Below are 16037 nucleotides of genomic sequence, written 5' to 3' on the forward strand. Positions count from 1 at the left end.
GTTTCATTTCCCAGTCTAATTCCCTCAGCATCATCTGACTTAAGACGACTACATTCCATTCTCCTCGTTTTACTTTTGTTGATGTTAATCTTATATCCTCTTTTCAAGGCGCAGTTCATTCCGTTCAACTTCTTTTCCAAGTCCCTTAACAAAATTACTATGTCACTGGTAACCTCAAAGTTTTACCTCTTCTCCCTTGGCTTTAGTTTTTCTTTTGCTTCCTTTACCGCTTGCTCAACATACAGATCAAGAAGTAATCCTATGTGCCTCGAAAAAAAAAAAAGAGTTTTATGTAAATGAAGCAAAGCTACTCAATCTCTGTAGTTAGCTTCTCAGTAAAACTTTTATTTTTCGTGTAAAAAGAAATTAAAACACACTGTTTGGGGTTTGTGAGGTCTCCGCCATTCAGTCATTTTCATTCGATTTTGAGAAACCTATTCCGTAAAAAAAAACTGACTTTAAAGCATCTAGTAGTGTGAGATTTCAGCCTGATAGTGAAGTGTTTTTATTTTCTTTACTAACAATAGCTATTGTGATACTTCCCAAATAAGTAAACCATCGGGCATATTTTTAAAAGTTTGCAGTGAAGAATGTAGTCTCTGGCCAGTTTATGTTTGGTGAGATTCAGGACATAGGTTGCTGTGCAAGAAATATAGCTACCGTATCGAAATTATTTCAATGGTATAAGGAGAGCGATACCTCTTTGCAGTCCGATAGAATAAGTGAAATATTTTGACGTTTGGCCGCGACGAGCTACGACGCACGACACTCGATGTTATCGCCTCACGGTATGTGGATTTTGGCTTACGTTTCTCTTTCGTATGTGGTTTATGAGGTCAGAACCGCATTTTAAGGTGATACACATTAAGAGTTGTTTTCATTTTAAAGCTAAAGATAGACAATCGCAGATTTAACAGCAGAGTTAGCTCTATATTATACATGTAAATTTTTCCTGTCTACACTAACAGTTTCAGTCACAAAACATCGAATAACTGTTTCCGTTCAAATGCTATAGAACAAACGACTAGTGTTCCAGCGAGTAATGAATGAGAAATGGCATTCTGTTGTTGATATACCTAAAGTATTCTGTGTTATGGATGTGTTATGCTCAGCTATTTCTTACCTATTTTATGTCTACATATTTAGGCTTTCTTGATGCATGCAGTGTATACGAGATAAAACGCCATTTTGCATATTTTTGTTACCCATTATTACACAATTCCGTATGTTATCTTTGGAAAAATAGCACTGCCTTTTTATTTTCCTCGACGAACAACGTTGGATCTGTACAGTTACAACGTTGTTCTGCTGAAACATTAGTTTTTCTCTGTTACTTACTGCTGAAACAGAAACCTCGTTTTCAGAAAACACAAGAACACAGGTCAAAATACGTCATGTTTACTGCAACACAAATCTGCACAAGCAGTAATAGACAATGCACGAAAATTTAGCAGTATTTCTGTTGCGGTTACACTAAACGTGTAGTCAGCATTACATTTTCTGTCCTAAGTCAATGAGTTTTATTAAGCAGACGTGAAATCTGCTATTCATTTGGTACTTTCTGATAAGGATTCCGTTTTATCTTCTTGGCAGTTCTATCTGCCAGAATTTTGTCACACAGGACAGGGAAAACTCTAATGGTATATAGCGGCAGATTCCTTTTTCCAGCAGATCTCGGCTTTTTTGCTGTGCTTTGACGAATCCACAGTTGTTAGATGTTACGACTTTTCTTTGACTTTAGGACAATATGAATTGTGTAACCAGACATACTCTGTTATTTTGGATGTGCTTCTGTGGAGCCCGTGGTCTAGTGCGCTAAGATCCCTAAATTCCTCAAGTGTGATAGTGCACTAAAGGAATCCCTTGTCCTTGGCGCTGGCAATGGCTGGAATCCAGTTTTCTGGGTGAAAGGATATTTTGCTCCTCTCTATAGAGGCAATATGTCTACCACGTGGTACAAAACTGTTCAATGTAACAAGAAACTTTTGATCTGCAGCAGTGAAATATTTAAAGATGATCATATTTAGGATGTTTTGAACATCTCACGAAATCTGCAATATTTAGATTTCTATTGGAAAATCGTGTGAAAAATAGGAATTGTGATAAAAGCATTTCAGTTTCTCGTTTATCTCTGAACACTCTCCTTCATTTTGTCTAATGGAATATAGGGACACTTTTGAGGCAGTCTGTAGGAGTGCTGGAAACGTTCGGGATACATGTATAGCTTTTTAGTTACGTCGAATGTATCATATTCCTTCCCTTTTTTCAACCATAATACATGTACCCAATGTCTTCTTCGCAGCGCAGCATATACAAGTTACAGAACGGACCTATGCATCAGTATCATTCTCTGACGAAGATGACCTACTCTGATCCATTTGTAGCGCGACCGTTCCGCGTCTGTCTGACAGCGCCAGTTCAGTGTGAAATACACTCCTGGAAATTGAAATAAGAACACCTTGAATTCATTGTCCCAGGAAGGGGAAACTTTATTGACACATTCCTGGGGTCAGATACATCACATGATCACACTGACAGAACCACAGGCACATAGACACAGGCAACAGAGCATGCACAATGTCGGCACTAGTACAGTGTATATCCACCTTTCGCAGCAATGCAGGCTGCTATTCTCCCATGGAGACGATCGTAGAGGTGCTAGATGTAGCCCTGTGGAACGGCTTGCCATGCCATTTCCACCTGGCGCCTCAGTTGGACCAGCGTTCGTGCTGGACGTGCAGACCGCGTGAGACGACGCTTCATCCAGTCCCAAACATGCTCAATGGGGGACAGATCCGGAGATCTTGCTGGACAGGGTAGTTGACTTTCACCTTCTAGAGCACGTTGGGTGGCACGGGATACATGCGGACGTGCATTGTCCTGTTGGAACAGCAAGTTCCCTTGCCGGTCTAGGAATGGTAGAACGATGGGTTCGATGACGGTTTGGATGTACCGTGCACTATTCAGTGTCCCCTCGACGATCACCAGAGGTGTACGGCCAGTGTAGGAGATCGCTCCCCACACCATGATGCCGGGTGTTGGCCCTGTGTGCCTCGGTCGTATGCAGTCCTGATTGTGGCGCTCACCTGCACGGCGCCAAACACGCATACGACTGTCATTGGCACCGAGGCAGAAGCGACTCTCATCGCTGAAGACGACACGTCTCCATTCGTCCCTCCATTCACGCCTGTCGCGACACCACTGGAGGCGGGCTGCACGATGTTGGGGCGTGAGCGGAAGACGGCGTAACGGTGTGCGGGACCGTAGCCCAGCTTCATGGAGACGGTTGCGAATGGTCCTCGCCGATACCCCAGGAGCAACAGTGTCCCTAATTTGCTGGGAAATGGCGGTGCGGTCCCCTACGGCACTGCGTAGGATCCTACGGTCTTGGCGTGCATCCGTGCGTCGCTGCGGTCCGGTCCCAGGTCGACGGGCACGTGCATCTTCCGCCGACCACTGGCGACAACATCGATGTACTGTGGAGACCTCACGCCCCACGTGTTGAACAATTCGGCGGTACGTCCACCCGGCCTCCCGCATGCCTACTATACGCCCTCGCTCAAAGTCCGTCAACTGCACATACGGTTCACGTCCACGCTGTCGCGGCATGCTACCAGTGTTAAAGACTGCGATGGAGCTCCGTATGCCACGGCAAACTGGCTGACACTGACGGCGGCGGTGCACAAATGCTGCGCAGCTAGCGCCATTCGACGGCCAACACCGCGGTTCCTGGTGTGTCCGCTGTGCCGTGCGTGTGATCATTGCTTGTACAGCCCTCTCGCAGTGTCCGGAGCATGTATGGTGGGTCTAACACACCGGTGTCAATGTGTTCTTTTTTCCATTTCCAGGAGTGTACTAACGTCCCGTCTGCGCCATGTCTATGACTCGCCTACACCTGCCGTCCGTGTCACCCCATTTCTGTATGAACTGCTCCTTAGAGAAACGCGCTAGGAAAAATACGAGTGCCCAATGACTCGAAGGAAATGAATTGATGATTAATACGGCTGTAATAAAGTAAACACACAGATAAGAGGCTGCCTCCTGCTGTCCAGTGCAGAGAGTGGGAGTGGCTACACTGCTCCGTAAATTACATCGCGGTTTGCTCTCCTGTCAGGATCATGAGATTTAAATGTTCCGTTATTGTCTGCGGCCTCTAAATATGTTACAACACAATTCGCAACATAATATATAATTCTAGTTTCAATTGTTGAAGCTTTGCTGAATAGATAATGAATAGAAGTAGCACTTGCTTGACTGAAAAAAAAATATTTAAAAAACGACACAATGCGAGTACCGACAAGTACCAAGTGATCAAAAAGTCAGTATAAATTTGAAAACTTAATAAACCACGGAATAATGTAGATAGAGAGGTAAAAATTGACACAAATGCTTGGAATGACATGGGGTTTTATTAGAATAATAAAAAAAAGTTCACAAAATGTCCGACAGATGGCGCTGGACAGCAAAACATCAGTGACTACGTATGACAATCGTGTATAAAAGGAGCTGTAGTGAGAGAGTCAGATGCGCCAGCAGTTGCAGCATGTTGACGTTACCTGAAAAGGCGCTTTTAGTGAAGCTGTATTACCAGAATGGGGAAAGTGCTAGTTCAGCGTTACGATCCTATCGCCATAGGAAGGGGATTAGAACGGGTAAAGGTCCGTTGACAAATGCAGCTGTGACGAGAATGATTTCGAAGTTCGAAGCCACGGGTTGTTTAGACGATAGACCTCGTAGTGGCCGACCGATCACAAGGCGTAATGCTGCTGAGACAGTTCAGGAACAAATGGAGACTGTAGTGGGTTCGTCTATGCACTGGGAAGTCAGCGCTCGTGCAGTCGCATGTCGCACCGGCATTCCATACACTACTGTTTGGTTGGCACTGCGGCGTACCCTCCGATGCTATCCGTACAAAATCCATCGGCATCATGAACTGTTACCTGGCGATTTAGTGAAGCGGAGGGTATTTGCGTTGTGGGCTTTTCAAAAGATAGCGGAAGATGACGATTGGTTGAGTAACGTGTTGTGGACCGACGAAGCTGATTTCACGCTCCGAGGGTCTATCAACGCCCACAACTGCAGAATTTGGGCTACTGAAAATCCTAGAACTGTCGTGGAAACTCTACTGCACGACGCGATAGTCACGGTGTGGGTTGGATTTATCACATCTACCATTATCGGGCCTTTTTTCTTCGAGGAAATCTGTGATTCTGGTTTTGTAACTGCTACCGTGACGGGTGAGAGGTACGCCGATATGTTACAGAATCGCATCATCCCCAGCCTGGCTGATAAACACCTGCTGGAACGTACGATGTTTATGAAGGATGGCGCTGCACCCCATACAGCTAGGCGCGTGAAAGATCTCTTGCGGGCGTCGTTTGGTGATGATCGTGTGCTCAGCCGCCACTTTCGTCATGCTTGGCTTCCCAGGTCCCCAGACCTCAGTCCGTGTGATTATTATTGGCTTTGGGTTTACTTGAAGTCGCAAGTGTATCGCGATCGACCGACATCTCTAGGGATGCTGAAAGACAACAACCGACGCCAATGCCTCACCATAACTCCGGACATGCTTTAGAGTGGTGTTCACAACATTATTCCTCGACTACAGCTATTGTTGAGGAATGATTGTGGAAATCTTGAGAATTTCCTGTAAAGAACATCACCTTTGCTTTGTCTTACTTTGTTGTGCTAATTACTGATATTCTGATCAGGTGAAGCGCCATCTGTCGGACATTTTGTGAACTTTTGTATTTTTTTGGTTCTAATAAAACCCAATGTCATTCGATGCATGTGTATCAATTTGTACCTCTCTATCTACATTATTCCGTGATTTATTCAGTTTTCAAATTTTTACTGACTTTTTGATCACCCGGTATAACGTCGTTCTGTACATATGTAATAGCTTACAGAATAGTCACGCTTTCGACCAACTCGTGACTGACGCAATAATCCGTACCAAGACAAACACAACTTGTAAAAATTTCACAATCGTGCAAAAATTTGGCAGTTTTTAATAGTTTTGAAGTGTGCGCAGCAACATGCAATAAAAACAATCACTCAGTCCTTTTGGTAACGGCTGTTGACCTCAGAGACCTCTGTGAATGCAGTAAATAGCACTGGAGTGACTCCCAGCGCCGACTTGTCAGGGCCAGCGCTTACCAAGGGCCCTCTGGCGATGCGTCGGACCCTCGTTGACGTCTCTTGCGACGGAGGCCAACACCGACTCAAAGGAAGGCCTCTGCGCTTGTTGGTGACGTCACGTCAGCTAGGCACGGCGAACGCCAGGTCTGTTGCAGGCAGAAACACCTGGGCGTGCTTATCACTATAAATCTCTTATTTTTGGACAAAACGTTTGGTATTGTTTTGGATTCTGCAGTTTTATTTAGATGAAAGATTTTCTTACTATCGAAAGCTAAAAATGAAGATCATAGTTCTGTATTACTGAATCCTGCGGAACAAACGTAGAAAAATACGAGAAGATGCTTTGCCCCATTGCAAGCTTCGGAAATTTTACATTCAAGTTACCATATTTACTTGAGCCATTTTGTTATCGAAACTTACCCCAACCCCATTGCAATGAACTCGTTTCTTTTATTTATTTATTTATTTATTTATTTTCGTTTGACATCGTCACTGGAAATGTGAACTAATTTACAAGTGTAAATGTCCAATTGTTGCCAGTCATGAGATTACAGTCGTTTTCAACGAAAGGAATTCAAAACAGGAAACAAGATAGCTTCATACATCGAAAATACTGCTGAACTTAAACTTTTTTAAACATGCACATTAGAAAAGATAAATATTCCCCTCTTGCAACTGAAAGGAGAAACATTATAATTTTTTTTTTTTTGATAAAACAAGTATCTCTCTTTAGCCTTTTCTTCTGTCTCTCACCCCCTCCCCCAAAGTGTACAACCGCAAGATATTCCATTGACATTCAGTGCTCCTCACCCCACAGTCAACCAAGATACCTAAAGAAGAGCACCAATAAGTTCACAGTTTCTTGTAAAAGCAACCCAATACAAATGTAACTTCCTCTGATCAACAAACAAGGTAAAGAAGTGCGAATTCTGTTGCTGCTGGACCATGAAGTTGTTTTTGTATGTCAATCCTTAAAACAGGTGGAAATTTAAATTCTGGAGTACACTATTTGTTAAGAAGTGTAATGAATTGCACAATTAATTGATTGCAGAAATCTCTCATAACAATGTGTGTTGGTCAACTACCGCCAATAGTTTCACATTTTCCTGTGTTAGACACCACCATTATGAGTATACCTGCAACAGACCTGTCGTTCGCCGTGCCTAGCTGACGCGACGTCACGAACAAGCGCCGAGGCCTTCCTTTGAGTCGGTGTTGCGGAGGCCCAGCAGCGACGTCTGCTGTTACCCCAGTGAAGATGGGAAAGTGACGGTAGGGCGACCCAGTGCCCCAAAATCTGCTCCAAGAGACAGATTCGACACGCTGCATCGGGTGACCAGATTCCAGCACTGCAAGGCTGATCTTCAGTCCAGGCGAGTAGACCTTTGGTGATGGCAGAGCGCAGGGCTACCGAGAGCCTGCGCAGCCAGACAGCAGTCGGGGGTTAGAGGCCAACTCATGGTGGGGGTAGTTGCTTCATAGGTTCGTCGTAGTCATTAGCGTCCAAGACAATTAAGGCATCATAACATAGCCCAGCTGTCAATGACTGGTTGGTGCCAGGAAGTGTAAGTACTGCTGGAGGTTTATTACGCAGAAGAAGTAGATCTGCAACATTTTTCCGACACGTGAATGCTTCTCGAAGGGTGACAAACGTCAGGCCTAGGTCATTACCTCGCAGAAATAGGTCAGAACACGGAAGGGACTCACGGCAGCGGGAGCTGTGCCCACATGGGTAGCTCACTGCGGTGGTCAGTGCCCAGAATATGGTGCTTCAACTATAGGCACCGTCGCGTTCATTACATAGGAAACAAAATCTGAAGCTTGCAGAATTTGCACTTGCATATGTGTTGCCAATACTATTCGTTGCGATGTTTCGTTATTGACTGATGAATTATTCTCTTTCCTAGCGTCTTTCCTGCCATGTGGGGTTTGCTGTCTTGTTAGTCTGGCATATTATTTTTCCAATTTTAACTTTGTCATCATGTTCCTTTTATCACAGTCGTCAGTTAACGGAAGGGAGGGAAGAAGGGTGCACTGTCTGTCATTGAGTAGTGTAGTGTTTCATCTGTGCATTATTCTATTTTGATTGTTTGTGTACTGTATTTTCTTGGCACTCGCCTCCGTGTCGTGAAAACTAGAGCCCTACAAATTATCCTACAGGAACAGATCACCAGATTATTACATTGTTAGTTATGAGAAGTAGTATCAGCTTCTAAAGTTTTACCATTATGATACCATCTGAAACGTAAACATTGTATCAGGTGCGTCTCTTTCATTCTTAACAAACAATTCGTCAGTGCTTCGCAAGGATAGCACTAAGCATCGCTAGCCGGTCGACTTGTATTCTCTAGTGATAATAAAATACATACATAACATACATTGAATATGTCTATTGGTGGAACCTGCATTAAAATCTATATGGCAGTTCTCGAGACTAACCTTCAGTTACACACAGAATATCGTCGGAGAACTCTGATTTATACTCTGTGTATGTGATGGAACTGTAAGGCGGGGGCTGAAGCCCTTAGGATTGAAGCATGGTGGGGCGTGCAGTATGGTAGTGAAGCACAGTTGGCGCTCTATGCACTAATGAAATAACATCAGCAGAACACACATTTCAATCCGTTTACTCGTCCACGTCATCAGATTTTCGAGGCCACCATCTCTGTCACGACTGATTACGTAACACATGCTATGATATAGTGCAGCAGGCAGCATATACTGACAGAAAAAACAAAAATCACAGCACCAAAAAGGAAATGAGCAACGTAAACGAAATTTGGAAGGTGTGCTTCTACATATGGAAGATGATGTAGACTCAGACTCCGCGCCAGTCACACAAGAGTTGCTCTCCATATACATCTACATGGATACTCGGCAAATCACTTTCAAGTGCCTGGCAGAGGGTTTATCCAAACACCTTCACAGGTCTCTATTATTCCAATCACGTATAGCGCGGGGAAAGAATGAACACCTATATCTTTCCGTACGAGCTCTGATTTCCCTTATTTTATCATGGCGACAGTTCCTCACTATGTAGGTCGCTGTCAACAAAATATTTTCGCCTCCGGAGGAGAAAGTTGGTTCGAAATGGTTCAAATGGCTCTGAGTGCTATGGGATTTAACATCTGAGGTCATCAGTCCCCTAGAACTTAGAACTACTCAAACCTAACTAACCTAAGGACATCACACACATCCATGCCCGAGGCAGGATTCGAAACTGCGACCATAGCGGTCGCGCGGTTCCAGACTGAAGCGCCTACACCGCTCGGCCAAAACGGCCGGCTCAGAAAGTCGGTGATTGGAATTTCGTGAGAAGATTCTGTCGCAACGAAAAACGCCTTTCTTTTAATGATGTACAGCCCAAATCCTGTACCATTTCTGTGATACTCTCTTCCATATTTCGCGATAACACAAAACGTGCTTCGTTTCTTTGAAATTTTTCGATGTACTCTGTCAGTCCTATCTGGTAAGGATCCCACACCGCGAAGCAGTATTCTAAAAGAGGACGGACAAGTGTAGTGTACGCCGTCACCTTACTATGTCTGTTACATTTTCTAAGTGTCCTGGCAATAAAACTCAGTCTTTGGTTAGCCTTCCCCACAACATTTTCTATGTGTTCCTGCCAGTTTGTTGTTCGTAATTGTAATACCTACGTATTTACTTGAATTTACGGCTTTTAGATTACATCGATTTATCGTGTAACCGAAATTAAGGAGTTCCTTTTAGCATTCATGTGGATGACCTCACACTTTTCGTTATTTAGGGTCAACTGCCACTTTTCGCACCATTCAGATATCATTTCTAAATCGTTTTGCAGTTTGTTTTAATCTTCTGATGACTTTATTAGTCGATAAACGATAGCGTCATCTGCAAACAACCGAAGACGGCTGCTCAGATTGTCTCCAAAATCGTTTATATAGAGTAGCAACACTATGAGGTTGCAAATCACGTTTGCTTTAAATAACACTGTAATGGTCGTGAGGGTTAGGTACCACTGAGATTTAACGTGATGAGTTCATATTAGTCAAGAATGCCTTTAAGGCGACAAAGTCGCCATTATCAGGAAATCACTGAGTTAGAACGAGGTCAGGGCTAAGAGAAGATGGATGTTCCTCCTACGATATCACAGAAAGTTTTGGCAGGAATCTTGTCACTGTACATGATTGCTAGAAGCGGTGGTCACGAGAATGTACTGTCTCATAAGGCTGGACTCCGGGAGTCCACGTGGCGCTACCGAGAAGCAAGACCGTCGAGTTCGGAGTATGGCTCCGGCGCATCGTACTGCACGTACGGCAGCAATTTGAGCAGCAGCTGGCACCATAGTGATACAACGAACTGTTACAAATCGGTTGCTTCGAGGACAGCTCTGAGACAGACGTCCCGTAGTATGCATTCCACTGATTCCAAACCATTACAATTTGCGGCTTCAGTGATGTCAAGCAAGAGCTCACTGGAGGGCAGGTGGAAGCCTGTTGCGTTTTTTGATGAAAGCTAGTTCTGCATCACTGCCAGTGTTGGCCACGTGTTAGTGAGAATCTGGGTGCTAGACACACTTGTCCTACACCTGGAGTTACGGTGCGGGGTGAGATTTTACACGACAGTAGGAGCACTCTCGCGGTTATCCCACCCGTCCTGACTGCCAATTTGTACGTCAGTCTGGTGATTAGACCTGCTATGCTTCAATTCATGAACACCATTTCAGCGGGCTTTCCAACAGGATAATGCCCACCCATATACTGCTGTTGTAGCCTAAAATTCCCTACAGATTGCCGTCATGTTGCCTTGGCCTGTCTCCAGTCAAGTGCATATTGCACATCATCAGACGTCAACTCCAGCATCATCCAGAAACAGCCAAGTGAAAGAGGCATAGAACTCCAGCTCACAAACTGACATATGGCACCTGTACAACGCAATGCAAGCACGTTTTCAGCCTTGCGTTTAACATTCTGACGGTTTTCGCGGTTATTAATGTACCAGCGCTTCACATTTGCGTACCTCATACTTACGTTAACCTGTGATTTTGCAGTCTTAATCACTTAAATATGCTACCTAGAAAAATCTATTTCCAAAATTTTATTATTCCACATTGATTATTTTTTGTGCCTGCGTTTTTTTCGTCAGTGTAGCTCTTATATTGGTGTCAACCACCAGATCATCGACTCCTTTTTAGTAGAGCATTCTCATGGATCTTGAAGAGGTGTGGCGGAGTAAACTCCAGCAGATCTGCACAGGATGTAGATGCAATTGCAAAGTTATGGCTTGGTCTCTCCATCAGAGGTAGCCCGTGACCGTTGGTGTCTGCTCATGCGTGTACATTGGGGTCAGCAGCCTTTAGTACATCTCTCAGACACAGCAACAGGTTGACAGATAGACGAACGTCGTCAGTTCTGCTTTCAGCAGGCCGGAGGTAGAAGTTCTCAAGACTTCACATTAACAGATGATATGTTAGGAGCTCATAGTGGCCAGGTTCAACAGGTCAGGCAGGTAGCAATCTTGAAGTTAGAAGTCATCTGGTGAATAGTAGGCAGCACATTACAGGGTGTGCCTCGCAGCTGGATGACTGTAAATGAATAGTGTACGAGTTTGAAAGCCTAAATACTGCTGTCCGTCTGAGGCAGTGACGTTGTGTCTAGCCGAGGGTGACAAATGTGTCTTCGTTTTCCGTGATCATCAATATTCTTTGCCACCTTGGTTTCACAACGGTAGCTTTCAATCCTTCATTTTGGTGCTTTTCTGCCATGTCAGTGGGCTGACTGGTGTTCTTGTGGAACATTTGATTGTTCTTGGAATACTATGCTGTGCTGTCAGACTGACGTTATGATACCTCCTCAGTCAAGTCACGGTGCTGAATCAACGATTCAAATTCTTCCCTCGAACGAGATGAAACGATAGATTCCGGTGTGTTCCATATTATTTGCAGTATCCACTCTATGCCTACTTGTTATTCTGGCTGCTGCACGACACGCTGGCCTAGTTTGATTTAGCTTACCGCTGGCCGGAGAAAACGTTAAGAAAATTTTGCATTTGCCCATGATATGTCTGTACAGCGCAACACACGTGGTCATATGCTGTGAAAAGTTATTTCATTGTAGCTAATTACGACAATGAAGCATAGAATAGCATCAAGGAGGCCTCCACAGTCAATGCCCACCTCTGATGTACAAATACTACAGTACACTTTCATATGAGAGGACAGGTTTAGCTCGGGACGTCGTCACTCAGTCAGATAGACCGCCACCTATCGCCTTTTTCAGAGCTGAAACTTCACCATGTAAGTTTGTTACCTCTCCAGAATTCGACAGATCTACCATATCACAGAGCACCACTGGCTGACGCAATATTTCCACCTCTGTACAGAGGTGCAGCATTTGCCGATAACATTGTTTGCTGATGCTAGCCTTCCATCATCATTCCACTAAATCCTCCAGAGTAGACCTCTTACGCGTATACACAACTAAACAGACAGTGCAGGCGTTTGAAATATCAGCTTCTGAATTAAATGTATGTGCAGCATGTAAAACATTACATACCGACTTGTTTGAAACGAAGACTTTTGGAGACATTTCTAAAGAAAGCATTGACTTCAGTATAGGAATTTGACTGAAATCGCATTTGCTACATGGTACACAAATTTTTAACTGTTAAACTATGGCTCTGTTATTTATGTGTGACTTACAAATATTCTCTTCAATAATTTATGCTATTAATGACTGAATGGTCGATGGAAAAAACAAAAAACAGACAAGAAAATCGATATCGCATAAGGAAATCTCTACATTTTAGTTCTCCCAGTATCCTAAGAACTAAACGTGATAAATAAATGAATATTGTACCTATTGGGAATATGTGTACTACAATGCTTGTTCATAATTTCAAATAAACTTGTGATTAACCATTTAACTTGCAATTTTGTGTTGATTCACCCCATAACATTTGCCACAATCACTTCTATTCCCTTTGGTTTATATTTCTATGGACTTAGCGATTAGACAGGTGCTAAGTTCTCTTCTACCGGCCGATAATTTTGAACTTTTTTCTTCTGACTGCAGCACTACACACTTCATTTCCTAGCTCGTCTGAAGATTATCGAGTGGCTGCATCAAGGACGTTGTGGAAAATATTCGAATTGTGATCCAAAAACCGCTGGACAATGTCATAGCATTCAAATACAGAACTCTGTACATATTACAATGGAGTTCTTCGACTCGTAAATAAGGTGAGCATTGTGATGTTACACTGATGAGCAGAACCATTATGATCACCTGCCAAAACGGGGTTGGTTCGCCTTTGAAACGCAGTGCAGCAGTTGTTCTACTTAGCTTGCATTCGACAAGTGTTTGATAGGTTTCAAAATATATGCGACATCAGCTGTCTGTGCACAGGACTCTCAAGTACGCGCCAGAAATTTGTGGGACCAAAGGTGGCCCCCGATATTGTCCGAATGCGTTTCATGGGTTTCAGAACGCGACGTTTGGGTGGCCAAGACATCAATGTGAGCTCACTATCATGTTTCGCAAACCAACGTAGCACGATTCTGGCCTTGTGACACCTACTACTATCCTGCTGGAAGATGCCAGCATCACTGGTGAAGACATCAAGCACGAAGGGGTGCAGGTTGTCCGCAGTAATGTTCACTTGGTCCACAGCTGTCCTGGTGCATTAGATTGCAGCTTCGTGTCCAGTGTAAGCCCAGTTGAATGCCACCCATAGAATAATATTGTCCACACTGGTCTGCATCCATGGTGTGGATGACGACATATCCAGACACATGTAACTGATGTAATAAGGAATGTGATTCATCGCACTAGATGATACATTACCACTGATCCAAGGTGATATCTCGATGATCCAGTGTCACTTCAGTCGTAACTGAATGGACCAAAATTGGACCAACATTGTACCCTGTCATCCGATCTACCACAGATGCACCCCTTCCGTGTTTCCCAAAAAGGGCTTCCGTCCAACCTACACTTTCTGTGATGGGACGTGGACATCCAACACTGTCGCCTACTCATCCACTTTCCATAGACGATCATGACAGCATCATTAAAACCGTTTATGAAATGCTCGTTCACAGGCCATAACAATCTTCTCTTTGTCAAAATTGATCTTGTCAGTTGGTTTGTGGGCCGTATAGTCACTAGAATGATTCCTAATTCGTCTCTGCTTAGTCTGCATATTTTCCTTTCTGCGGTACATACCCGCAACGCCTACCAAGTGGCATTCAATTTTGTGTGCTGTGAGCAGTATCCACAATGTTTTGGTTCCTCACTGTATGTGACAAGGCAGAACTGCAAGCTGGGAAGAGACAAAATCCGGATGCCTTTCGCATTCAGTGGTATCAGTTACCGTACAAATCCACAAAAAGCAACAAAATTCCTACCAAATTCTACAGATACTCTCTCACGCTGTGTTAATAGCGGATGGGGCTGTAACTGACATGAATTTCTATCGTTTCACTCAGCAATAATGAGTGTGTGACTCAACATGAAAATGTACGATGTATCGTGACACAAAACTGGACACCTGCTTTTAGCAGACAGTACGCTGAAAGCGAAAGCCGCGTACCCGACTTCGAGCACTCACATCACACCAAAATTTGAGACCTACAACAGGCTTACCAGCTGACCCCCCACTATATTTTAGGAAACGATGAATCGAATGAACGGCATATTGGTGGATCGTCCTGCCGGAGCAGGAATCCATGTATTAGGGGACAGTGCCCCATACAGTGACGTGTTAAAAGTACTTGTCCCCACCTCAATGGCCGGAAGGAGGAACACCATGCCATGTTTTTTGTTTCACCGACCGAGCTTGTTCCTGAACCTACACATACGTGCTCATGCGCATCGGCAGCAACGTAACTACGCACACGTACCGGGACAGCACATTCGGAAACCGTTTTCTCCAACTACGCAGTCTGCTTCATCTGGTACTTCACTGCTCAGCTTGCCACAGTAACACATCGTGACAATGAGGAGGTGGTTTTATCATCAACAATATATTTCACTTTTGAAATGAAACATATGATGAATAGAAATAAACGCCGTACGTGAGACGATGATGAAGTCCCATACCTCTTGACAAGGCTTAGGGGTACGATGTGGGGGTTCCGCACCGCCGTACTAGGCAAGGTCTAGTGGAGGTGGTTTGCCATTGCCTTCCTCCAACCGTAATGGGGATGGGTGATGATGAGGAGACAGGTGAAAATCCCTGAACCCGTGGGAATCGACCCCGGGACCACGTGCTCGGAAAGCGAGAACGCTACCGCGAGACCACAAACAGCGGACGCATAATATCAAATTGAAATAGAAAATTTTTGGAACTACTATTAAACCCTTAATTATTTTGATTAACGCTCTGAGAGCTCTGATAGACTTTCAACGGTCTACGTTTGTGGTAGATATCATTATCAGGTAGATAGCAGGGCCTTCTGTTGATGTCCCTGCAGTTTTTATATCCAGAAACTTCCGGCAAGGAAAACGAGCTTACGGTTCACGACTACCTGACTAAGCACGCACACGCTAAGCTTAAGTCCAAAAGTGAAACAGCGTTTTGTGAAATATTGGTAAAGGACACTGTTAACAGCGATCAACTTATTGAATAGAACGTGGCATGTATATCGAGATGAGTGATCGTTCCGTGTCTTCTTCCTGAACCGTTTCTGCTGATGCAGGTCGCCCACAAAGCCTCTTCCAAGCTTCTCTTTTTTCCCACTGTTTGCTGTTTAACATCTCTTCTACATCTACATCTACATCCTTACTCCGCAAGCCACCTGACGGTGTGTGGCGGAGGGTACCTTAGGTACCTCTATCGGTTCTCCCTTCTATTCCAGTCTCGTATTGTTCGTGGAAAGGATTGTCGGTATGCCTCTGTGTGGGCTCTAATCTCTC

This window comes from Schistocerca gregaria, chromosome 3, assembly GCF_023897955.1.
Source record: "Schistocerca gregaria isolate iqSchGreg1 chromosome 3, iqSchGreg1.2, whole genome shotgun sequence".
In the NCBI taxonomy this organism is placed as follows: domain Eukaryota; kingdom Metazoa; phylum Arthropoda; class Insecta; order Orthoptera; family Acrididae; genus Schistocerca; species Schistocerca gregaria.